The 26,091-nt window shown below is 37.2% G+C and overlaps 1 pseudogene; it reads left to right on the top strand.

The window, feature by feature from the left end:
• The window catches only part of LOC118009799, a 30,669-nt pseudogene extending 5,994 nt beyond the window's left edge, over nucleotides 1-24,675 (top strand).
• The last annotated feature ends 1,416 nt before the right edge of the window (nucleotides 24,676-26,091 follow it).

The following is a 26,091-nucleotide window of genomic DNA, read 5'->3' as shown; positions in this document are numbered from 1 at the left end:
ACATATAGTAATTTGTATAATGAATAGAGGTTTATAATAATAAATTATTTATATGTCCTACTCACACTTAAAAAAATAGATTGGAGCACCAAGGTGGCTCAGTCAGTTAAGTGTCTGCCTTCAGCTCAGGTCATGATCTTAGGGTCCTGGGATTGAGGCCTGTGTTGAGCTCCCTGCTCAGTGGGGAGTTTGCTTTTCTCTCCCTCTCCCTCTGCACCTCCTCCCTGCTCATTCTCTCTCTCTCTCTCTAAAAAATAAATAAAACCTTAAAAAAAAAAAGCCACAAAGAACAACCTGATTAAAAAATGAGAAGAGGACTTTATGAATAAACATTTTTCCAAAGAAGACACACAGATGGCCAACAGTCACACAAAAAGATGCTCAACATCACTCATCATCAGGGAAATGCAAATCAAAACTACAATGAGATACCTCCTCACACCTGTCAGAATGGCTAGTCTCAAGAAGATGAAAAATAGCAAGTGCTGGTGGAAATATGGAGCAGAGAGAACCCTCGTGCACTGTTGGTGGGAATGTAAATTGGTGCAGCCACTGTGGAAAACAATATGAAGTTTCTCCAAAAAATTAAAAATAGTAATACCATATGATCTAGTAATTCTGGATACTTATCTGAAGAAAACAAAACACCAATTTGAAGAAATATATGTGTCCCTATATTTATTGCAGCATTATTTATATGGAAGCACCTAAGTGCCCATCAATAGATGAGTGGGTAAAGATGTGATTATATATTTTGCACGTGTGGATGTGTGGAATGGACTGTTATTCAGTCATAAATAAGAATGAGATTTTGCCATTTGCGACAACATGGATGGACCTAGAGGGTATTATGCTAAGCAACATAGGCCAAACAGAGAAAAACAAATATGTAGAATCTTATATGTAGAATCTGAAACAAAACAAGAACAAACGAAATAAAACTAAAACAGAATCAGAGATATAGGAAAAGGTGAAGGGATGATATAGGGAGATATAGGGAGCAGGTGAACTAGGTGAAGGGATGAAGAGGTACAAACTTCCAGTTATAAAATAGGAAGTCATGAGAACGTAATGTACAGCATAGGGAATATAGTCAATACTACTGTAATAACTTTGTATGGTGACAGATGGTAACTACCATTATCATGGAGATCATTTCATAATGTGTAAAAATACTGAATCACTATAATGTACACCTGAAACTAATAGAATATTGCATATCAATTATACTTCAATTAAAAAAATGAGTTCTTTTGTATTACCCCAGATCACAGGCTGAAATTTACCTATTCATGATCCTAAATTTTGAGGTTTTTTTTTTTTTTTAAGATTTTATTTATTTATTCATGAGAGACAGAGAGAGAGAGAGGCAGAGGGAGAAGCAGGCCCCCAAGGAGCAGAGAGCCCGATGCGGGACTCGATCCCAGGACCCTGGGATCATGACCTGAGCCAAAGGCAGACGCTCAACCATCTGAGCCACCCAGGCGCCCAAATTTTGAGTTTTTAATTTACCTGTTTTACTTCAAGCTTTTCCTAGTATCCTCCAAAATAAAATTAATAGTTTTTCCAGTTCTTGAAATTTTCATAAATGGAATCTAATCAAATCCATCTAATTGTATTCATCTAGAATTAGCATTTTATTATTCAACATATTCCTGAAATTCATTTATGCTGATAAGCTCTTGTGTATTCATCTTCTCTTCCTATAGTAAGCCATTAAATCAATAGATCCAATTTAGTTATTCATTCTACTGTAGCTAGATATTTGGATTTTTGTTATTGTTGTTTTTACCGTAATGAACAATGCTACTATTAGTCATCTTTTGAGTGCTTTTCTTAGTCAGTAAGTTGTCTTTATATTTTCCTAACAGTGTCTTTCGAAGAGCAAACATGTCTAATTTTGATGAAGTCCACTTTAACAATTTGTTACTTTATGAATCATACTTTTGTTGTCACATCTAACAAAACTTTACCACTCCCAAAATATTAGCAAACTAATTCAGCAACCTAATGACAAATAAAATAAATTATTAGGGAAAAAAGTTTGGCTTACTCTAAGATTGCAAGGTCATATATGAAGAAAAAATTTATTAAACTAGTTAATCAAATTAAAAATTAAACTGATAAATCATATTATTTTCTCGGTAGACCCAGAATAAGAGCATCTGATACCATTCAAAGCATTTATGATAAAGACTGTTGGCAAACTAGATGCAGAGTTGAATCTCCTTCATTTTATCAAAAATATCTACCAAAGACTTAGAGAAAATATAATTGTGAAATGTTAAAAGCATTCTCCTTGATATCAAGAACAAATAAGGATGCCCCCTACAAACACTTATATTCATTATTGTACTTGTAGACATTGATGGCCCCCAAAACAGGATAAATGTATATATTCTAAATTATTTTAAAGGTAACAAAATTATCATTGTCCACAAATAGTAAGTTTTTTTTGCATAGAAAATCCAAAGAGAGGAGCACCTGGGTGGCACAGTCGGTTGAGCATCCGACTCTTGGTGTCGGTCGGCTCAAGTCCTGGTCTCGGGGTTGTGAGATCAAGTCCGCCGATGGGCTTTGCTCTCAGTGCAGAGTCTGCTTAGGATTCTCCCCCTCTGCCCCTCCTGTTTGTGCTCTCTCTCTCTCTAAAATAAATAAATAAATCTTAAAAAAAAAAAAAAAGAAAGCCCAAAGAGATAGAATCAACAAGAAAATTTAGTAAATTGTTGAATATAAATTCAGTATACAAAAATTAATTTCATTTTTATACACAGAGAACATAATGATAAATGCTGTACTAAAGATTTTATTTATGGTTGCAAAAACTCTGACATGCTACTTAGGAATGAATCTAATGAGATGTATATAATCAGCTATGGAGAAAATGAAACCTTGAGTTAAAGGCACTAAATAAGTTCTAAATAAATGAATGGAGAAACATACAATACTTATGGGTAGAAAGGCATAGTATCTTCAACTCACAAGTAGATCCATAGATTTAATGAGATTCTAATTAAAGTACTAATAGACATTTTTGGTAGCATGTATTTCTAAAATATATCAGTGAGTCAAGAGCCAAGAAAAGCTACAATATTCTTAAACATGAATGAAACTCAAAATAATTATGCTGAGTAAAAGAAGCCTTTAAAAAAAGAGCATATAGTATATAATTCCATTTATATAAAATTTGAGAAAATGTTAGTCAAACTTAGTGACACAAAGCAGATCACTGTTGCCTGGTAACCACAGAGGGAGTATGGAAAAGGGCAGAAAGGAGGGATTGCCAAGGGGCATGTGGACATTCTGAAAGATGATGGATATGTTCTTTATCCTCATTGTGATGATTGTTTCATGGCTCTGGACAGGTCAAACATCACATTTTACAGTTTATATATTTCTAATTCATTATATGTCAGTGATGTCTCATTAACGTTGTTAGAATAACTAATCATAATTTTTTATAATTTTTTCCTGTGTTGTCTTTGATCATTTGCTGCACAAGATGAGTGGTTGTGGAAGGATGCAAGTAATGCAAAATTTTAAAAAGGCACAATAAAGATGCAGCCTACTGTCATCCTCAGAAACTTGAAAAGTGACTAATAGCATTTCTGCTTGTCAACAAGACCATCAGAAACTAAAAGCAACTAAAGAGATCTATCTGCTTAGTGGGGCCTAAGTGGAAGTGGACCACAGCTAGTAGGTGGAATGCACTGACTGTTGCCTCTAGCTCGGTGTCTGTATCAGTGGGTCTTGACTGGAACCAATTCTCATTCTTATTTTGGGTTTGCATGCCTAGTAATTAAGTTTTAACTTTCTAAAAGAATTATCACAGAGGGGTGCCTGGATGGCTCTGTGGGTTAAGCATCTGACTCTTGATTTCAGCTCAGGTCATGATCTCAGGGTCATGGGATCAAGCCCTGAATCAGGCTCTGCATGGAGTCTGCTTTTCCCTCTCCCTCTGCTCCTCCCTCTGCTTGCTTGCTCTCTAAAATAAATAAATAAAATCTTAAAGGAAAAGAATTATCACAGAAAATATTGTTCAGTTTGGATCCTCTGCTTATATATTATTTGATGGTAGAAACAATTTTACCATAGGTGCAATATTACAATGGCCCAAGGAGCATCATATACAATGGGCTTATCATATATCTCTCCATCCATAAAGAAGTAGTTAAAACACCTACTTGCAAAAACATCAGGGTAAGGAAATGCCGGTAGTGGCCAGCAATCCCTGTACCAATGGATGAAAGATGACTCCAGACTTTGCTGTGAAAGAGAGGAGAAGGCAAGGGAATCAGCACTCAGAGACACAGATCATTTGCTCTTCTTTGCTCCCACTTTTATTGGTCCTTCAGGATAATCACCAATCATGAACGTTTTTCGCCTGTTTCTTAAGCACGTGATGTGTGACAAGGGGTCTTACTGGACCTGGGAGGATCAATTTACAGGAAAGATATGACATGCCAATCTGCATGTTGTACGAGTTCGGCTAAACATAGCCTAGGGGACAATGCAGACACCTCTTAGATCACAGGGCGGCTGTTTGGGCTAAGAAAGCTTCAGGAAAGCAACTTCCCATGGCATTCCTAGGACAGAGTTGTCACGCAGGCCTCGAAATTCCAAAGCCCATGCCCTTCTCCAAACCTTCCCTGCCCTCAGCGGCCTCCATATTACATTTTAGCAAGTCAGGTATTGTGGATGATTTCATGCTCCACAGTAACCCTAACAAGGAAAGACTGAAGAAATGGCTTGCACAATTGGATGAATGTGTGTTAAAACTTCATATGCATGGAAATAAAGAGGGATCATTATTGGATTGTTGAAATATTGAATTGGATTGTTAGAATATTGGATTGTTGAAATATTGTGGGGAGGATAAGGTAGAAGGGATAGCAGATGGCACAGGAACTTACATAAGCTTCTTTCCTACTTTATTTTTCTATCTCCCTGATCCTAGAGTACTAAGATCTGGATTGTGTTTATGGGTTCCAGATGAAGGATTGGTTGCTAAATATTACTCTTGGCACTTCCTCAAAATTTTACTATCCCAATTCTTAAGGGGGTGATGGGATAGGTTGTGTGTTTCCCTCACCTGGTTAAGCTAGGATCAATGGTTTCTGCCCCTCTTCTAGTCAAGAGATGAAGTAGTCTGATAAATTTGTACTTGAGCCGGATTAGCCAGACTCACATTGCCACCAGCTCTGTGGGTCATCCTTTGATGGAAGCTGATGGCATTCCCCAGAGGCTCCGGGTGAAAATTATGATAAATGGAAAGAAGGGGAAATGACTGATGTTGGAAAGGAAACCAGTAAATGATCATTCAAAAAAGGAAAAGCCTAGGGGTGCCTGGGTGGCTCAGTCCATTAAACGTCTGTCTCTTGATTTCGACTCAGGTCATGATCTCAGGATTGTGAGATTGAGCCCCACATTGGGGTTCCACGCTTGAGGGGGAGCCTGCTTAAGATTCTCTCTCTCCTTCTCCATCTTCCCCACACTCTCTCCCTCTCTTTCTTAAAACAAAACAAAACAAAAAAGAGAAGCCTATGTTAACTTAGTGTCTTGTGAGAGGCTGAGAACAAGAAAATTATGTTATCTCTTATTAGTCTTGTAAACAGTTGATAGAATCAGTCATGAAACATATATAATAAGACATTAGAAACCAATATATTAATATTATTTTTGTGATTAAACAATGAGAATAAAAGCCAAAGTTGTATTAAAAAAAATAGAATGATGTTATCTCTTAGCTTTATTTACTGATGCCCTTAAGGGTCTAGCTAACTGCTTACAATCACTTCATTTGTTTTGAGCTAAAGATCTAGCATGGGCCTCAGCTGATTTAAGAAGCATTTAATCTGGAGTCATCTGTATGTTTCGTGTCAATGACCCTGACAACACCTTGTATATAAACACTTGGAATAATTCTAATGTTGCTTCATCTGCCTAAGGGTAATGGCCTGGGATCATGGCAGCAGAAGCACAAGGACTGATTTTATGAGAGACTTATGGTCCCTCTAGCCTATGAAAATTCATAATTGGACAGTGTAATTTGCATGGGTGCTCTCAAACTACCAAGTTCCACTCATAAACAAAATTCATATGTACTCAATTCTGCAGTTATTTGGAATTGGAAATTGATAAGAATTTTACCAGTGAGGAGAAATGGGCATTACTTAAAGATAAGGCCCATTGAGAACCCTTATCAGTACAACCTGATTGCATGAGATAATATTCCCATCAGAGATTTAGAATCCAAAATTAGCTGAAATTTCGCTTTTGATTTATACCCTAAGCCGTGACATTTCGCATGAGGGCAAGGGCTGCTTTTGTTGGAAAGGCTGAGCAAAGGCTATTATATTTAAAACTAATTTTCTAATTATCTTCTAACTCATAATGCAACTGTCTTTTATCATAATATTGGTGTAATTGGTACTACTAAATTGAATTGATAATAATGATATTAATGATCAAATATAATGAAAGATTGAATTAAAACCTCCACAAAATGTTCTTCTGTTGGAAGCTGGTTGGATAGAGTAACAACTATATATAGTTAATAATTAAATAATTGTTAGTTAATCTATTGGTATCATTTCCAAAGATCAAATTTTGGTGATGAAATCAGGTTAAAAAGTTGTCAAGTTTTACAGGATTACATAAAAGTTTGGGTTGGGTTGGAATATTTGAAAATGGAAGTGTTTCTTTGAAGCAATATTCATTTCATGGAATGATGCAAATAGTATTTTGGTGGTTATTCTTGGATTTTTCTGTTTTATAAATGGTACAAAAGGTACAGAAATATGGTAACGAACAGTTAAAATTTAAAAAGTTTGAACATGAGTCGGAAGTGGACTTGGACAGCTCTATGCTCATCCTTGGAGATGCCCAGAATTCTGGTACTATTATTCTTCATTTTCACATAAGGAAACTGAAGTGCTAAAGTCCTGGGATGCTAGTTCTCCCGTCCCTCTTATTAAGACATGAACCAAAGCCATTGGGCCCTAAGGTCTATGTGCTTCCTCCCCATTCTTTGATGTCTAATACAGTGTCATGGTATCAGAATTAGGTTTTTTTCCTCGATGCAAAATCATTAAAAAAATATTTGTGTATATTTTTCTCCTGTTCTCATCTCATATTCAATTATTTGCCTTTTCTTAAACTTTTTTTAAATTTTCTATTGCCACCTTATTTTGTTTTTGTCTTTCCCTCCACACAGAAATAAGTTTTTTATTCTGTAATGTCTTTTTATTTAATTCTGCTTATTAATTAGTACTCTTTTCTCCACAAAGCAGTCTGAGCGCAGTGTCCCTATTAAATGTTCTAGTGACAAACTCCGTATCCCTGTGCTACAGGACTCTTACTGCTATATTTTAATTTTCTTTTTTTGCTAATGTTCATATATTTTCCCTAATGTGCATTTTAACCCCAAAATGTTACTTTTTGGGCAGGGCCCAACAAAATTTGAGATATATTAGTCGTACAATAAGTATATGTTAACTAAATACGTATGCCAAGGTTTCTGTTTTTGTTACAACATTCTGTCTTTTTTATAAGTTTTTGCTGTTTACCTTTATTATGTGGTCATTTACTTTCTCCAGCTTCTACTCAACCAAATAAAACCACTGGTTTACTTCGGTTTTTCTTTAGGAAGATGCCAACCACTGAACCATCGACATTCACTTTACTTTTTTTTATTGTAACAAACGTGGTATGCACGTTAGAAAAAATAATTTTTTTAACATTTTAAGCAAAATATAGCAGGACATAAATTGATTAGTATATGTTAAAATTTGAATTTTTTTTAAGAGTGGGATTCCACAGGTCCTGCTTTGGAGGGAATGCTGTTTTATGTTCTGTTGTGAACTCTCAGATACATTTCTTTTAGCTCATTCCCAGAATAGGCACTTTGAATTTCTTGAAGAATATTATCAATTCCCTATTCTTTAGGAAAGGTAAAATGAGAATCTTAGTGAATATGATTAGACTCATTTATTAAGTATGTTTGATTTAGAATGCTAGGTCTTAGATGAATAAGTTATAAAGATAACTTTGGACTAGGTTTAATCAGTCAGGAAGCTAAAGCAATTCTGATCTGGTTTAAGGGTCGGTAAACCAGTGAGATTTTAGGCCTTGCAATCTTATGTAACATCCTTGTGGTAGATGGGCCATTTAACATGGAGTGGTCCCAGTTTGGGGTAGGATGCAGTTCTTAGCTTACTGCATGCATTCTCTTTGGGTAGAACTCAATCCTACTCTGCTGACTTTGACTCTAATGGAAGCCACAAACTAGCTGAGAGCACAGCCAATTCATGTCCAAGATGAACCATTAGCATTGCACTTACCATCTTTCTCATTTGGGCTAACAGGAAAAAAAAAAATACTTAGACGATAAGAGTTTCCTGCCCTATTCCAGATGGGAGAATAGTGCCACCTCTTCTTCTTTGTGCTTATGGTCGATAGACCCTTTTTCTCTTTTCTTTCTTTATGTTTTAATCTTGATTGTTCGCTATTAAGTATAACTATTATAGGGGCCATCCTTAGCAATTTTGTAACTTTATTTTTTTTATACCATTTTTAGTATTTCTTGCTTTTTTAAAAATCCTTCATACTCTCTTTTCCTAAGACTCAGTGTTGATTCCTAAAGCGGTGAGGTTTCTCTGAACATATGCATCTGGATTTTTCTAAGCTGTGTCAGGATGCCTGCCCTCTCATGAGATGCTGATAGTCACACCAGTAAATATCCCTGCTCAGGAGATCAAGCAACACTGAAGCTGCTATCCTCAGTAAATAGAGGATTCCATGACCCAGCTTAACTTTCACTTGTAGAAATTCTGTTTTAGAGCTGGGCTTCTTGTCTGCTATGATCCCAAGTGCTTTTTTAATCCCTTCTTCTGAAACATTTCTAAAGTTTGAGACTCCACTGGCTTCACCTCTAAGCTCACTTCGACCCCTCTGTCTACACTGTGCATCTCTTTGAGAGCACTTTCTCTCCTTGCCAGAGGCCCAGGTCTTGGACTCAGTCTCCCTCTGCAACTCATCTGCTCAAGTTGTTCTGTTCCCTGCCAGCTTACCAAAACAGTGTGGTCACATATCTGGGTCCTCAGGGGCAGTGTAACAAAATTCTTCTCGTAAGCTGGTTCCCATTATTCCTCCTCCTTCTGTGCTCCTCTGACCTCACAGAGTAGTAATACATTTTTTCTGGGGCAATTTGGGATACTCCTTAGACTTATTTACTTCTACATACACCAGGGCAAGAAGCCTTGTTCTCTGGTCTGGCCATCATTTTTAAATGCCCCTCAAAGGATATCTACAAATGGGGGTCTAGGACAACCGCCGTGACCTAGGAAAGGGTAGAGTTTCAGGCCATCTGAGACTTGAATTTAATTGCTCAAATGCATTTCTCTGTGACTTTGCCAGCCTCTGGCCTAACATACAGGAAGAGAGCTTTAATCTTTCATTGCATTTCTGATGAAGGATGTGATAGGAAGGAAGCTTCACTAAAATCCTCACAGCAATTTGGAAGTTAATGATTTGGAAGTAGGTTCTGGAGTCACCAGTGTCCTGTTCCCCAAACCATGCTTTTATCTATGGGGTTCTTTGTGAAGTAAATCTAGAACCTCAGGGGGTGACTGTAGGATCAAGGAAGATTCGCTCTGATGAAATCTTGTTTCCCAAAGTCCTTGTCACACTTCCAAGGAGAGAGTTCTAGAAAACTTGCTCCCCAGTCTAGAGACTTTTCCATATGATAAGAATGTATATGAGTTTATTAATTCTTGCTTTGTCTTCTGATCTTTTTCTTTTTCTTTTCCCGAACAGCAGACATTTGAAAAGACTTACCAAATCCAGGAACTACATGCTATAAGCTCTCTAAAGGCAAGGTCCTAAAGAACTCCTCCTAAAACTCTGTGATGATATTGTTAACACCTCTGTTTTAAAGATGAGGAAACTGATGCCTATAGAGATAGTGTCTCTGTTTTTTCATATTCTTATTTATTTATTTAAGATTTTATTTATTTAGGGCGCCTGGGTGGCTCAGTTGGTTGAGCGACTGCCTTCGGCTGGGGTCATGATCCTGGAGTCCCGGGATCGAGTCCCGCATCAGGCTCCCTGCTCGGCGGGGGGTCTGCTTCTCCCTCTGACCCTCCTCCCTCTCATGCTCTCTGTCTCTCATTCTCTCTGTCTCAAATAAATAAAATCTTTAAAAAAAAAAAGATTTTATTTATTTATTTGAGATAGAGAAAGAGAGAAAGTGAGCACACGAGTGGGGGATGGGAGAAGGGGGGGAAGAAGCAGGCTCTTCACTGAGCAGGGAGCCCGATGCAGGACCCGATCCCAGGACCCTGAGATCATGACCTGAGCCGAAGGCAATCACTCAACCGACTGAGCCACCCAGGCGCCCCATATCCTTATTTAAAGTTTAAAATTATCATCATCAAGAGTTTAGAAGTAGACTGTACAATAGAATTTTTTTCCCATTAGGTCACTTCAAAATACTACATTGGATGTGAACAGTTTTAAATATACATATATCATTGTTATTATAAAAGGATTCAGGATAATGAGAAAAATTTCACTTTGTGTTTTCCTTTTCTTAACTCTTGTCCTAGCAAATATATCCAATGAACATTTTGGACGACAAATTTATAAAATTTGCTTCATCAGTAAACCTCCCAGAGAAGAGATGAGAGCAATTTTTTGCTTTAATAATGATAAAAATTTAAGCAGGAAGGAGGTAAGAGGTCCAGATTTGTTGCCTACTCATGACTCTGAAATTTAATCAGTATTAATTCTTAAAATGATCTTATTTCCTGCTCCCAGTCCATGCCCATCCATTAGGAGAACCATTTGCCAAAACTTAGGGAGATTGAGCCCATAAGTATCATCATCTCTTTTAAATATAGTTGCATTGTGCTCAGCAGAAAATGCCTTTTAGTGAGGTGAAAAGATTATGATTCTACTCTACTTACTGAAGTGTACCATAATGACAAATCTAATGATTGGGAAACTCAGACTTGCTCCTTTGTTCAAGTCTATATGCGCATTTCATAGGCTGGCATGTACCATAACATGGACTACCATATACTGGGAGAGACCTGGGCTTTCTTCCTACCTTGAAGGGCCACTGAGGCCAATGTTTTCATTCAGAATTACTAAGATAATTAGTTGTTGTTATTTATTCATTTATTTCAATTGCTGCCATATCTCCTGTTGAATTCAATAACACTTATTTTTCATTTTCTTCTTCATAAGAAATAAAATATTTCTTCATTTTGATGTAATGCCAGTTGGAGTTCAGCATTCTGCAGACAGGAAACATGGACCAATTAACTGGCATCATTTAATGTGAAAAAATATATCCATTTGCTTAGATTCATTCATTGTTTTATTATTATTATTATTAAAGTAAAATTAGTATATGACATTATGTAAGTTTCAGGTGTACATTATAAATCAACATCTGTATATGCTACAAAGTGGTACCAAAGAAGTCTAGTTACCATTCAACAGCATACAGTTAACCCTCTTGACCATTATGCCCACCCCTAAACTCCCTTCCTTGTTGTAAATATAAATTCATTTTATGTATCTATGAGTTTGCTTTTATATTGCTTTGTTTGTTTGTTCTTTAGATTCCATATACGAGTGAAATCATATGGTATTTGTCTTCTTCATCTGACTTATTTCACTTAACATAATACCCTCAAGATCCATCCATGTTGTCACAAGTGGTAAGATTTTATTCTTCTTTATGGCTGAGTAGTATGCCATTGTGTATACCTTGTCTTCATTCATCCATTGATGGACACTTGGACACTAAGGTTGTTTCAATTTCTTAGCTGTTGTAAATAATGCTGCAATGAACATAGGGGTGCATATATATTTTCAGGTTTGTGTTCTTGTATTCTTTGAATAAACACCCACAAGTAGAATCGCTAGATCATATGGTAGATCTATTTTTAATTTTTTAATACAGTTTTCCATAGTGGTTACACAAATTCACCTTTCCACCGACAGTGCATGAATGTTCTTTTTTCTCTTCATCCTTTCCAACATGTGTTATTACTTGCCCTTTCATAGTAGCCATTCTAACAGGTGTAATGTGGTATTTCATTGTGCTTTTGGTTTGCATTTCCATAATGGTGCTGTTAAACATATTTTCATTTGTCTGTTGCTATCAGTATGTCTTCTTTGGAAAAATGTATTTTGAAATTCGCTGCCCATTTTCTAAACTGGTTTTTTGCTTTCTTTATTGTTGAATTGCTTGAGTTCTTTATATATTTTGGATATTAACCCCTTACCCAATATATGATTTGCAAATATCTTCTCCCATTCAGTAGGTTGCTTTTTCATTTTGTCAATGGTTTCCTTCACTGTGCAGAAGCTTTTTAGTGTAAGTTTGATATAGTCACATTTATTTATTTTTTAATTTTGTTTTCCTTGACTTTAGAACCAGATTCACAAACACAACACTAAAACTGAAGTCAGATTGCTTATCCCCTTCTTTTCTTTTAGGAATATCATGGTTTCAGGTCTTACATACAAGTCTTTAATCCATTTTGAGTTAATTTTTATGTATGGTGTAAGATAGTAGTCTAGCTTTATTCTTTTGCGTGTGGCTGTCCAGTTTTCCCAGCACCATTTATTGAAGAGCCTGTCCTTTCTCCATTATATGTTCTTGGTTCCTTTGTTATAAATTAATTGTCCACATATGTGTGGATTTATTATTGGGCTCTCAGTTCCATTCATTTGATCTTTGTGTGTGTTTTTATGCCAATGCCATACTGGTATTATTACAATAGCTGTGTAGTATAGTTTGAAATCAAGGATTGTGAGATCTCCCCCTTTGTTCTGCCTCAGGATTGCTTTGGCTATTTGGGATCTTATCTGATTCCATGCAAACTTTAGGATTCTTTGTTCTAGTTCTGTGGAAAATGCCATTGGGATTTGTGTAGGTATTGCATCAAGTCTGTAGATGGGTAGTATGGATACTTTAACAATATTAAATTTTCCAATCCATAAGCATGGAATATCTTTCCATTTGTTTGTGTATTCTTAAATTTCTTTCATCAGTGTCATAGTTTTCAGGGCCACTCTCTTCTGGCCTGCAAAGTTTCTGTGAAAAATCCGCTGATAGCCTCATGAGGTTTCCCTTATATGTAACAAATTATTTTTTTCTCTTACTGCTTTTAAGATTCTCCCTTTATCTTTGACTTTTACCATTTTAATTATAATGTATCTTGGTATGGATCTCTGTAGTTCATCTTACTTGGAACTCTATGGGCTTCCTGGATCCATTTCCTCCCCAGATCAGAAAAATTTTCTGCCATTGTTTTTTCAACTATGTTTTCTGGCCCTTTATCTTCTGGATCCCTATAATGTGAATGTTCTCTGTTGATGTTGTTCCAAAGGTCCCTTAAGATATCTTCACTTTTTAAAATTATTTTTTTCTTTTTGCTGTTTTGTCTGGGTGAGTTCCATTGTTTTGTTTTCCAACTCACTGATCCTTTCTTCTGCTTCATCCAGTTTGCTGTTGAGGCCCATTAATGTACCTTCTAGTTCAGGTTATTGTATTCTTGAAGTCTGTAACTTCTGTTTGGTACTTTCTTATATTTTCTATCTCTTTATTGAAGTTCGCAGTTCTCCAAACTTCAGTGAGCATCTTGATAACAATTACTTTGAACTCCTTATCAGGTAGATTGCTCATCTCTGTTTTATTAAGGTCTTTTTCTGAGGTTTTGTTTTATTCTTTCATTTGGAATATATTGCTCTGTCTCCTCATTTTGTCTGTCTCTCTGTGTTGATTTCTATGTATTAGGCAAATCAGCTACCTCTACCATTCTTGAATGAGTACCCTGTGTAGGAGATGTCTCATGGGGCTCTAAGTGCTATGTCTTAGACACTCAACAGTGCTCCCTTTGTAATCTGTGCATGCCTGTCTTCTTTGATGAGACTGTAGCTGCAGTGTGGGTTCAGGATAGGCTCTCACCTGGGTCTGCTGTGGTGATGACGGTAGCACACAGGAGGGCAGGGCTCTTGCCTAGCCTGGCTGATGCATGGCTGTGGCTCAGAGGTGGGAAGAGCCTTCAGTGGGGTATGCCTTCTGGCACTAACAAGTTAGAGTTCCAAAATGGCACCTGCCAGCACCAACATGAGCACATTAGAATGAAATTGCAAAAATGGCTCCTACCACTGTCTCTGTCCCTGGAGAACATCACAACAAATTTCTGCCTCTCTAGAAGGTCCTTTAAAACTAGTAAGTGGAGGGCGCCTGGGTGGCTCAGTTGGTTAAGCGACTGCCTTCGGCTCAGGTCATGGTCCTGGAGTCCCTGGATTGAGTCCCGCATCGGGCTCCCTGCTCAGCGGGGAGCCTGCTTCTCCCTCTGACCCTCCCCCCTCTCATGTGCTCTCCGTCTCTCTCATTCTCTTTGTCTCAAATAAATAAATAAAATCTTTAAAAAAAAAAACAAACAAACTAGTAAGTGGATCTCTTTCACATATGGTCTAGGCACTTTTCAAAATGGTGTTTTGGCACTAGGTGCTAGGGCAAGTGAATCTTTGTGCAAGCCCTTTAAGAACAGGTTCTCTGAGGTGCCTGTGTGGTTCAGTCGGTTAAGCATCTGACTCTTGATTTTGGCTCAGTTCATCATCTCAAGGTTATGAGACAGAGCCCCATGTTGGGCTCTGTGCTGGGCATGGAGCCTCCTTAAGATTCTCTCTCTCTTCCTCTGCCCCCCCTCTTTCTCTCTCTCCACTCCCCAACTAAAAAATTAAAAATAAAATAAAATTTTAAAAAGAGCAGTTCTCCAGTCCTTACAGTTCCATGGTTTTACTGGACATAACCTCCATTGGTTTTCAAAGCCATGCATTTTGGAGGCTCATCTCTCCTATGTAAGATCTAGGGGTTGGGGTGCCTGATGTAGAGCAAAGACTCCTGTGTCTCAAGGAAAAGTTCTGTATTTTTGAGATCCCTCCTGATTGTGAATTGCTATGCCTGGGGTGGTATTTGTTTTATTTTGCAAGATTATGTCTCTGCCTTTCCTACCCATTTTGAATACTGCTCTTTTATCCTTTGTTGTGGAGGCTCTGTTTATCTGGTTTTCAGGTTTTTTAACAGAGAAAATTATTCTATATGTAGTTGTAAATTTGTTGTGTTCATTGGAAGAGGTGAATTTAGGATCTTCCAATGCCACCATCTTGAACTTCATTCCTATGACACTTCTACTAATTTATTCTTAACATAATCTATATTTTATTAAAGCTAAAAACATAAATGAATATTAAATTTTGAATCAATTGATGAAATAACAGAAAGTAGAATTATGCTGCAAATTTCCATCTTAATAAAACTATGAAGGAGGAAATCCAGATTCTTCTACTGTCTTGGATCAATTCATTTTTCAAATCAATTTCTCTCAATTACTAATTGCTCATTCTTGATGATAATGGAAAGGGAATGTATAAAGTATACAATCCTATACAAGATTGTCATTTCCTATGAACATGAAATAAAATTATGATTCACTTTTGATTCTTTATACTTAGATCATCACATTAACAATTTGCATGCAGAATCAATCAAACAGCAAATAGGCACTCTAATAACTATGTGAAGACAGACTTTGGTCTAAATAACAGATTTTATGAAAGTTTTGAAAGATTTTTCTATATTTTTCTTTACAGAAACTTTCACAAAAATGTTAAAAGCAGACAACAAAGTGGGAAGGGAGCCATTCAACAAAAGTGAAGGCAGGATTGTGCAATAAGGAAATTTTCAACAGGGAATTATTAATGGGTCAAGGACTTGGCACTAAAGAGCAGGTTTCAACTATATTTAAATACAAAGAAAAGAATAAAAAATATTAACAACTGCCTATCTTCCTTCCCCAACCTCAGTTTCCTTCATTGTCTGCTGAATTATTTACAGTTTCCACAATAGGCTCTGCTTTGGGTTAAACCGTCCATGCTTCCCCCAGAACTTCAGCCAGAAGCAGTTGTGGGGTTTATCTTATAGATTCCCTTCTCTCAGGAATCATTGTCTTGTGCTTCTTTGTGTCTAATGTCTGAAAATTATTTTCTTTCTTCTTTTTTTCTCTTATTTATTTTTTAAAGAGAAAGAACGTGCACAGGTAGGGATAAGGAGGGGAAGAAAGAAAGGAAAAGAGAGAATCTTAAGCAGGCCCTAAACCCAGTGTGGATCCTGACACCAGACTTGATCCCATGACCTGGAGATCGTGACCTGAGCTGAAATCAAATGCTTGATGCTTAACTGACTGAGCCACCCAGGCATTCCTGAAAATTGTTTTCATATATTTTATCTAGTTTTATGGTTTTTTGGGGCAAAAAGAAAAATCTAGTCCCTGTTACTTCATCATGACTGGAAGTAGAAGTTCTATTTATTTTTCATCTTAAAAAAAGAAACCAGGGGGCACCTGGGTGGCTCAGTTGGTTAGGCGTCTGCCTTTAGCTCGGGTTGTGATCCCAGGGGCCTAGGATCGAGTCCCACCTTGGGCTCCCTGCTCAGCGGGGAGCCTGCTTCTCCCTCTCCCTCTGCCCTTCCCCACCCACCCCCACCCCCACTCGTGCTCTCTGTCTCTCTCTCAAACAAATAAATAACATCTTTAAAAAAAAAATAAAAAGAAAAAACAACTTGAAAAAAAGAAACCAAAACAAGAGAAAATTAAAATTTACATTTGTATTTTATGGTCATATTGAAGCCAGCAGTTTCACTTGGTTCTTGTGTTAAATGCTGTATCAGGAGTTATCTTGAGATAAAAGTTTAAGTTTCTTAATGCAGGGAGGTTGGTAGTGGAATCATTTCCTTTTTGGAGTATTGAAATTAACATAACATTTCTAATTAAGCATACCTGGAGTTCTATTATGTAATTTTAACTAAGTGAAAAATCAAGTGTTCTAAAAAATTCACCAAGGCAAACATATTTTGAAGATAATTAAAAACCAGAGACTCATAAGAAAATTGTTTAGTTGTCATGTCTTCTCTAAGAATAGAGTCTTCATCAGCTACATTATGAGGCAAAAACTTTGAAAACCTAATTGAATATGAGAAGTTATAAAAAATTTAAATTATTGAGCATTCTGAAATAGAAAATTCTATTTATTATTGTGAAAAATAAATAAATTGCATTGTGAATGGATTGTATATTTGAGATATTAGCTAATAATACAGTGAAAGTTGTATGGTTAGCAAGACAATTAGAATACAAGAAGAAGACTAATAAAATAGAACAAAAGTGCAGAAGCAAACTCATACATAAAAGGTCATTTGATTTGTGACCTAGGTTACATTGAAGTGCTATTGGGAAGGGAATGTCTTTTTAATAAGTGGTGTTAGGTTAATTAAATATCTACATAGAAAAGACCAAACCAAATCTCTATTACACAAAACATAAAAATCAGTTCAAGCTGTCTTGTAGATCTAATGTTTAAGTGAAATAATAAAGCTTTAGAGGAAAACATAATACCCTCAAGACCTCGTAGGCAAAGATTTCTTCAAAAGGGATAATGCTAAAGAGAGCTGAGAAAAAGAAAAGTCAACTGCTATCCTTAAGGAAGATATTTGCTATATATATTTGGCAAAGGACTCATAAAATTATAGAAAAATCTCCTGTAAATCACAAAGACAAAATTTCAACCCATAAAAAAATAGACAAAAAAACTCAAATGGCATTTTACAGATGAGGATACCCAAAAGCCAATACACATATAAAATGTCACTCAAATTCATTAATCATCAGAGAAAGGCAAATTAAAGTCACACATATAACAGAATGGCTAAAATGGTAAAGGCAGAAAATACCAAATTAATAAGAACGAGGAGCACCTGAAAACTAATTTCCTGATAGTATATATCGGTAAAAATACTTTGAAAGATTGCTTATCATTATTTACTAGTCCTGAATATTTGCATTCTCTATTATCTATAAATTCCATTCTTTCATATTCACCTAAAAATATTAACATTGATATATACTTTTATTTAGTGGGAACAAACCAAAACACATATACAATAATGTTCATAGCAACATTATTTATATTAACTCAGTATGAAAAACAACCTAAAAGTCAATTTATAGAAAAATGGACAAATAAATTTTTACTCATACAATAGAATACTATGCTATATATCAATTAGAACAAATGAGCCACAGTATTATGCCTCAATAATTCACAAACATAATAATGTATGAAAAAACCTAAGCATAAAGAAAAATGCATGATTACATTTATAAAATATTCAAAACCAAGCAAAACTAATATATGGTGTTAGAAGTCAGGATTATGGGGTGCCTGGGTGGCTCAGATGGTTAAGCGGTCTGCCTTCGGCTCAGGTCATGATCCCAGGGTCCTGGGATGGAATCCCGCATCGGGCTCCCCGCTCAGCAGGTAGCCTGCCTCTCTCTGTCTGTCTCTTATGAATAAGTAAATAAAACCTTAAAAAAAAAAAGAAGTCAGGATTATGGAAATTTACTTTCCCCCAATATTTGCTAAATTCATTATACAAAAAAATACATGTACCTTTGATACACAATTTATAAACAGATCCAAATGATCTTATCACTAAATGCTGCAGCTAGTTTTTAATTAAAGATTCAAATTATTCATAAAGACCTTATTTGACAGAAATTTAAGGATAATTTTAATTATGTCATGAATATATAATCTGTAAGCCTCAGTAAGAGGGCCAATAAATACATCTACAGTAAAAATACATAAAATCTAATTCTTAACTTTGGATTCTATTCATTGTTTTGAAAGCATTTGATCCATTTTATATTTCCTTGTCCTCTTCAAGCCAAGATTTGAGAACTCTTTAAAACACCTCTAATGATAAACAAAACAGGAACTGTAGACAACTTAGCTTTCAAAAGTACATAAAGTAGAGGAGTCTCTGGGTGGCTCAGTTGGTTAAACATCTGCCTTCAGCTCAGGCCATGATCTCAGGGTCCTGGCATGGAGCCCAGTGTGGGACTCCCTCTTCAGCGGGGAATCTGTTTCTCCCTCTGCCTTTCCCCCCTTGCTCATGCTCTCTCTCTTTCAAATAAATAAAATATATATATATTTTTTTTAATTTTTATTTATTTATTTGACAGAGAGAGAGACACAGCGAAAGAGGGAACACAAGCAGGGGGAGTGGGAGAGGGAGAAGCCGGCCTCCCGCCGAGCAGGACCCTGGGATCATGACCTGAGCCGAAGGCAGACGCTTAATGACTGAGCCACCCAGGTGCCCCAAATAAAATATATATTTTTAAAAAAGTACATAGAGACTTGTCTCTTATCCAACTTATTGGATCTTTCTAGATAAGACAGTGAAAAACCCAAATCAAAGTCAATGTAAATTCTAAAGGCCTCAGGATGAACCTATGCACACATAGAATATACATAGAGTGCATATTTACATCAGCTATTTAGAGGCTCCAAGTACATATGGACCTCTGTTCTATTTTCTACGAAGTTAGGGAAATAATATGCATAAAGATAGCATTTCAAGCACTTACTGAGGCTCCATTTTTTTTAGAGTATTCAATTATGGCAGTCTGTATAATGGGCACGCCTGTGTTCTTAGGAAGGAAAGCATAGACTGGAAATTGAAGGCTATTGATGTTATTGAACTGGTGTTTAAAATAACAAAGCGGGGGGCGCCTGGGTGGCTCAGTCGTTGGGTGTCTGCCTTCGGCTCGGGTCATGATCCCGGGGTCCTGGGATGGAGCCCCGCATCGGGCTCCCGGCTCAGCGGGAAGCCTGCTTCTCCCTCTCCCACTCCTCCTGCTTGTGTTCTCTCTCTCGCTGTCTCTCTCTCTGTCAATTAAATAAATAAATAAAGTCTTTAAAAAAAAAAAACAAAACAAAGGGGGGATGCCTGGGTGGCTCAGTCAGTTAAATGTCTGCCTTTGGCGAGGTCATGATCCCAGGGCTCTGGGATCGAGTCACGCATCGGGCTTCTTGCTCAGCAGGAGCCTGCTTTTCCCTCTGCCTCCCTCTCTCCCTGCTTGTGCTCTCTCTCTCTGACAAATAAGTAAATAAAATCTTAAAAAATAGTAAAAAATAAAATAACAAAGGGAATCTTTCCATAGGTGAAAAGTTCGAGGTCCTTCACGGATACAGTCAAGAAAAGGTCACCATCAAGCAGAGGCATCTGAGCTGAAGTCGAAAAATGAGTTCTATTACATTGTGAGCTTGAAACAAAATGTTTTAAGAGAAATATATAATATTTTTTAAAATATCACAGATGCATTCATTAGAATAGAAATGCAAAGGAAACAAATCTGTTTAAACTTATATTCTAGGTTTCCCCCAAATGAAATATTTAGTGGTTTGCAAAGAAGGGATGAGAAAGCAAAAAGGCAAAAGTGGTTGTGGATTTTCTGGCATGGAATACGGATTATAGCCTACACTCAGTCAGATCATATGCAAACACGGAGTGAACAAGAAAGGGACCAGACACCACTGATATCCCCACGTTTCTGGAGAAGATCTAGATGCAAATGACAAGCTGGGTACTCCGAGCACTCTGATTTCTTGAGGAAATCGCCTGCTGCTAGTTCTGTTTTGAGACACAGAACATAGCACAGCCTGTCATTACCGTTTACTCTGGATTGTGCATGAGCAAAGGGGAAGGATCAAAGATCTGGGAAGTATAGCTGACAGTCTGTCATGTCTCAGAAAAAATGCCTCCCTAGCTCAGCAAGTGAAGAACCAGTTGACCCAGGCCAGATAAAAGTGCATGGAGGGTTGGAAACAGTGGAAGAGGAGAGGACTGAAATGTGCACATTTACTCGATTTTAGTTGTCTTCCCTTCCTGCCTCCAAGAAAAAACCTCATACAAACGCTCGTGTCAGTCATTTGGTTTTTATTATTGTTTTTGTTTTTTAACTAATCCAAGGTTAAGACCCAGAAAAGGGAAAAAGGAAAGAGGAAAAAAAAAAAAGTACAAGGAAATTTTATTAAGTTGGCCAATGTTATAGGTGACTTGTGCTCAAGGCCAGATGTAAAGAAACTTAATTAAATGTGTCTCAGAATGGTCTCTTTGGAGAAAGGAATAAAAGCATTCATCCACCGTTTCTGTCCGCCATTGGTCAGGGATAACTCTACTTTTTTAAATAGTGACCCTCCAAAGTTCCAGGTCACCCTTTTAAGAGTGACACCGTCAGGAGCACCAGGGTGGTGCAGTCGGTTAAGTATCAGACTCTGGTTTGGGCTGGGGTTGTGATCTCTGGGTTGTGCATTGAAGCCCTGCTTTGGGCTCTGCGCTGAGCACAGAATCTGCTGAAGACTCTCTGTCCCTCTCCTTCTGCCCCTCCCCCTGCCGTCTCTCTCTCAAATAAGTAAATAAATCTTAAAAAAATAAAAGTGACACCATCAACAAAACCCTAGAGGAGGAAGCAAGAGATACAGGAGGGCTTTGGACAAATGTGGGTGTTGCCCAGATTCTGGGTGAAGCCTGCCATGAGCTAAATGCTCCAGTAGCAGCCAGAGCCAAAGTCAGGGCCCAGACTGCCATGGTGCACAAGACGTATCTAGTGGAAGTTTCAATTATTGTACAAGGAAGTATTACTTTCAATAGTACACATCTCTGGTTCAGAAAAGCCTAATAGAATATTGTCTGAACTTAATATTATTTTGTCAGTGTGCTCATTAGGGTGGAGGAAACCATGGAAGAGAAATGACCTCTATTTCCCCCTCATCGTTTCCCAAAATTACGTCTTGCTATTTTTGAGAATAATTTTCTAGACCAGTTAGAGTGTCCCAGCTGGGAATTAGAATGAGAATAAATCCTGAATAAATCAGATGGTGACATGCATCTCAGTTTTCCTTTAAGTTTAGACAACATAATGCCCATACAAATGTTTAGAAATTATAATAAATTTCAAAACAGAAATTAAGCCAGATGTAATTTTAAAAGCCTAAGACTTAGTCTATCAAATTGCATTTTCAAATTTTAATAGAGATATAAGGAATGTGCAGTGAACCAGAGAATTAGATTGAAGGAATGATAAAAAGTTTTAGGGCAATGTCTATGATTGAGTAAAGTATGGAAAGAATAGCTACCATACAGCAAATCTGTTAGGATTGTAACAAAAATTCATTGAAAATTAATATGGCTAAGAAGTAAAAGTTCATTAGAACTATATAAAGCTAAAAGTGAAATCACATTCTTACTTAAATTGAATGTTATCCTAGGAAATGATTGTTTGCTTTCTGATGGATCAATGATGCTGAATGGTATACACTTATTTGTAAAGGGACACGTGCTAGAGATATTAGCTCATTATAAGAAATGTGATGCACTACCTTTAATTCAGCAAAGCTAATAAAGATACGACTTTGAGGATAAAAGGAAGGTTAGAATTTCCTTTCTCTGAAGATGTACAATATATTTCAAGAGTCATTATATTTATTTTTTTAAAAGATTTTATTTATTTTTTTGAAAGAGAGAGCACGAGCAGAGGGGAGGGGCAGAAAGAGAGGGACAGGAAGAATAGACTCCATGCTAAGCAGGGAGCCCCACGTGGGGCTCCATCCCAGGACTCTGAGATCATGACCTGAGTCAAAGGCAGATTCTTAGATGACTGAGCCACCCAGATGCCCCTGTATCATTATATTTAAAAATCACATTCTTCAACTAAAAAGGTAATAAAAAAAATATTAAAAACAGGCTTGAGCATCCTGCCCCAAAACCTTGAAAACTGAAAGAAGCAATCTATTATTTCTTTCTAGAAAATTGTAAGAATGCAAATGCTAGAAATAAACAATGTAAAAGATGCTTCATTTATGTGAAGTTCAAGATATTGTAAAATTAATCTATGCTTGCCGATGTCAGAAACTTCAGTGGGGGAGGGGTATACAGACTGGAAATAGGGAAGAGGCAGCCAAAAATCTTCCTTATCCCAATCTAAGTGATATGTTAGGAAGTGTACATACGCAACAATTCATTGAGTTGTGTGCTTAAGATTACTGCATTTTAAGTATATTATGCTTAAAGGATAATAATAACTGAGGTAAGACCCGTGCTATTCTTGCAGGCAATGTTACAATCTAACCATGTTTATCATACAAATTAAGTGAAATATTTATTAAATTTAACAGTTTAGAAAAGAGAATATAAAAGCAAACCACAAAGGTGAGAGAAAATAATAAAGTTAAAAGCACGTCTCAAGATATCAAAATAAGGCAGGGTTTTGTCTTTGAAAAGTGGGCATGGTGCATTTTGCCATCCAAAAGCTTTTCTTCCCTTTCTTGGTGACAACATTTTAGTTTGTGTTTTCTCTCATTCCACAAAATGTTGGTGCCACTTATTTACCAAATTGCCATATCATTTTCTTTTTTTTTTTTTAAAGATTTATTTATTTATTTGAGAGAGCGAGAATGAGAGAGAGTACATGAGAGGGAGGAGGGTCAGAGGGAGAAGCAGACTCCCCGCTGAGCAGGGAGCCCGATGCGGGACTCGATCCCAGGACTCCAGGATCATGACCTGAGCCGAAGGCAGTTGCTTAACCAACTGAGCCACCCAGGCGCCCGCCATATCATTTTCTAACCAGCTACCCAGTACTTCTGATCCGTTTCTGATGGCTTAAAATAAGTTCTCTACTGATTTTCCTTTCAAGAAGTCAAGCCTAAATCTTCTCTCTTTGAGTGTGGATTGCACCTAGAGACTCATTTTCAGTTTCTAGAATAGAGCAAAGGTGATAGTGTAGATTGGGGTACCAGGTCATAAAATGTGCTGTGACTTTATGCTTGCTCTTCTTGCAACACTAGATCTAGGGGAAGTCAGTGGTCATATCATGAAGACACCCATCTGTGGAACTGGGAGGTCCAGGCAACCATCCTCCATGGAGACAAATCTAAAAATATTCAACATTTGCTGCGCATGGATGTCACTCTTCCCCTTGGCATTATAACCACTGGCAGTCATGGCTGTCCTCATCAAACTCAATACCATCTTTCTGGCCAAGCGGATCCAGACCTTCACTATCTGTGCTGACAACCAGCCTGGTGTGCTCACTCAGGTTTATGGAAGTGAGTGTGCCAGGACCAAGGACAATAACCTGTTTGGCGAGTTTGAACATGCAGACATACCTCCTGCACCCTACAGGGTTCCTCAAATGGAAGTCACTTTTGATATTGATGACAGCGACATTCCCAATGTCTCTGCCTTCCAAGAACTGGCTTGCATCCTGTGCATTCAACGTGCAAGCAACTATTAAAGATGAAAAACTTCAAGGCAAGATCTACTTTGAGGACAAACCAAAAATTCTTGACAAGAGTAATGAAATCATCAAATGGCTTGATAAGAATCAGACTACAGAGAAGAAAGAATATGAACATCAGCAGAAAGACTGCAGCCCCATCACAACCAACCTACCCCAGAGTGCAGGAGGCATATCAGGAGGAAGGTCTGGGGCTTCCCTGGTGGTGGAGCTCCTCCAAATGATGGTGTCTCCCTTGGGCCTTTCATGGGAGAGATTGATTCAGCCAACCTAAGCATAGGTTTACCATTGTTCCACACAAAATATTGAAGGGCCCAAATGTGTAGCAAATGCCATGGTAATTTTAAAGTCGAGGTGCTGTAGTAAATAATTGGGCATTCTTGATACTTGAATATGGAATATGTACACAAGGAAAGGAAATATTGCAACTTACAAGTACTGTATCATAAGTGGAAAATGCAATGTCTTGAATAAAACTGTGTTTAAAATTGGCAAAACCAAACAAACACCGAGCCATGTGGGCGAGCTTGGAGGCAGATCCTCCAGCCCAGCTTGGCCTGCAGGAGACTGTAGACACAGGCAACATCTTGACTGCAACCCAGTTTTCTGACCCATAGAAACTGTGAGATAATAAACATTGGTTTTGTTTTGTTTTTAAGATTTTATTTGTTTGAGAAAGAGAAATAGTGAGAGAGAGCACAAGTGGGGGAGGTGGCAGAGAAGCAGGCTCTTCACCCAGCAGGGAGCCAGATGTGAGGCTCAATCCCAGGGCCCTAGAATCATGACCTGAGCCAAAGGCAGACACTTGGGGTGCCTGGGTGACTCAGTTGGTTAAGCATCTGCCTTCGGCTCAGGTCATGATCCCGGGGTCCTGGGATCGAAACCCGCATCAGGCTCCCTGCTTGGCGGGAAGCCTGCTTCTCCCTCTCCCACCCCCGCTGTTTGTGTTCCCTCTCTCGCTGTGTCTCTCTCTGTCAAATAAGTAAATAAATCTTTAAAAAAAAAAAAAAGGCAGACGCTTAACCTACTGAGCCACCAGCCACCCCTAAACATTGGTTTTAAGCCACTAAGTTTGGAGGTAATTTGTTATAGAGCAATAATAATTAATATAAAACTATATTGATAAGACTCTCTTTTTCAATAATTTGAATATTGAGTAACACAGGATGAAAAAAAGTTGGAGCTCATCCCTGGTAAGGGAAGGAACCTGAAATTCGAAATGCCCTTCGATTTCTGTTATCCACACTACAGCCCTGATGCATGTCCTCCTGGAAGTCTTGTCTAACTTTTCATTTGAGCTACTCTGTATTTTTCCAAGGAATTCCTTTGCACTTCATGTTATCCAGAACATATTTCTGGCATATTCAGAACAATATCCGGAACTACCAAATGTTGCTGAGAACTTTAAAATAGATTAACAATTTTTCTAAGCAAAAGAGAGAAATCAAGTAATATCAGAAATGAGAAAGAATTTATAATAATAAAAAGAAATTTTATAAACTATAAGTAAATATAAAGCTCGTGATCAAATATTTAGGTAAATTGAATGGATGAATATCTGGAACAAATATATCAATCAAAAGGGTTCAGAAAGAATTAAACACCTAAATGGACCAATAACTGGCCTGTAAGGTCAGACAATTTTATTGCTAAGTTATTTTAAGTTTAATATTTTTCTAAAAATTCCGGCCGATTCCATAAACTGTGAAGTACTTAATAAGTTATAACAATTGGAAAATGGGAGAAAAAATGTTTAACTTATTGTATAATTATCTAAAAATCCCAAGAGAATATTAAAGCCTAAAGAATTTAAATAGAAGATATCCACAAACACACAATACACACCACAAACACACCTATGTGTGAA

Source organism: Mirounga leonina, unplaced genomic scaffold (assembly GCF_011800145.1).
Source record: "Mirounga leonina isolate KUSES-001 unplaced genomic scaffold, KU_Mleo_1.0 Mir_128, whole genome shotgun sequence".
NCBI lineage: Eukaryota > Metazoa > Chordata > Mammalia > Carnivora > Phocidae > Mirounga > Mirounga leonina.
This window is presented reverse-complemented; position numbering and strand designations above follow the sequence as displayed.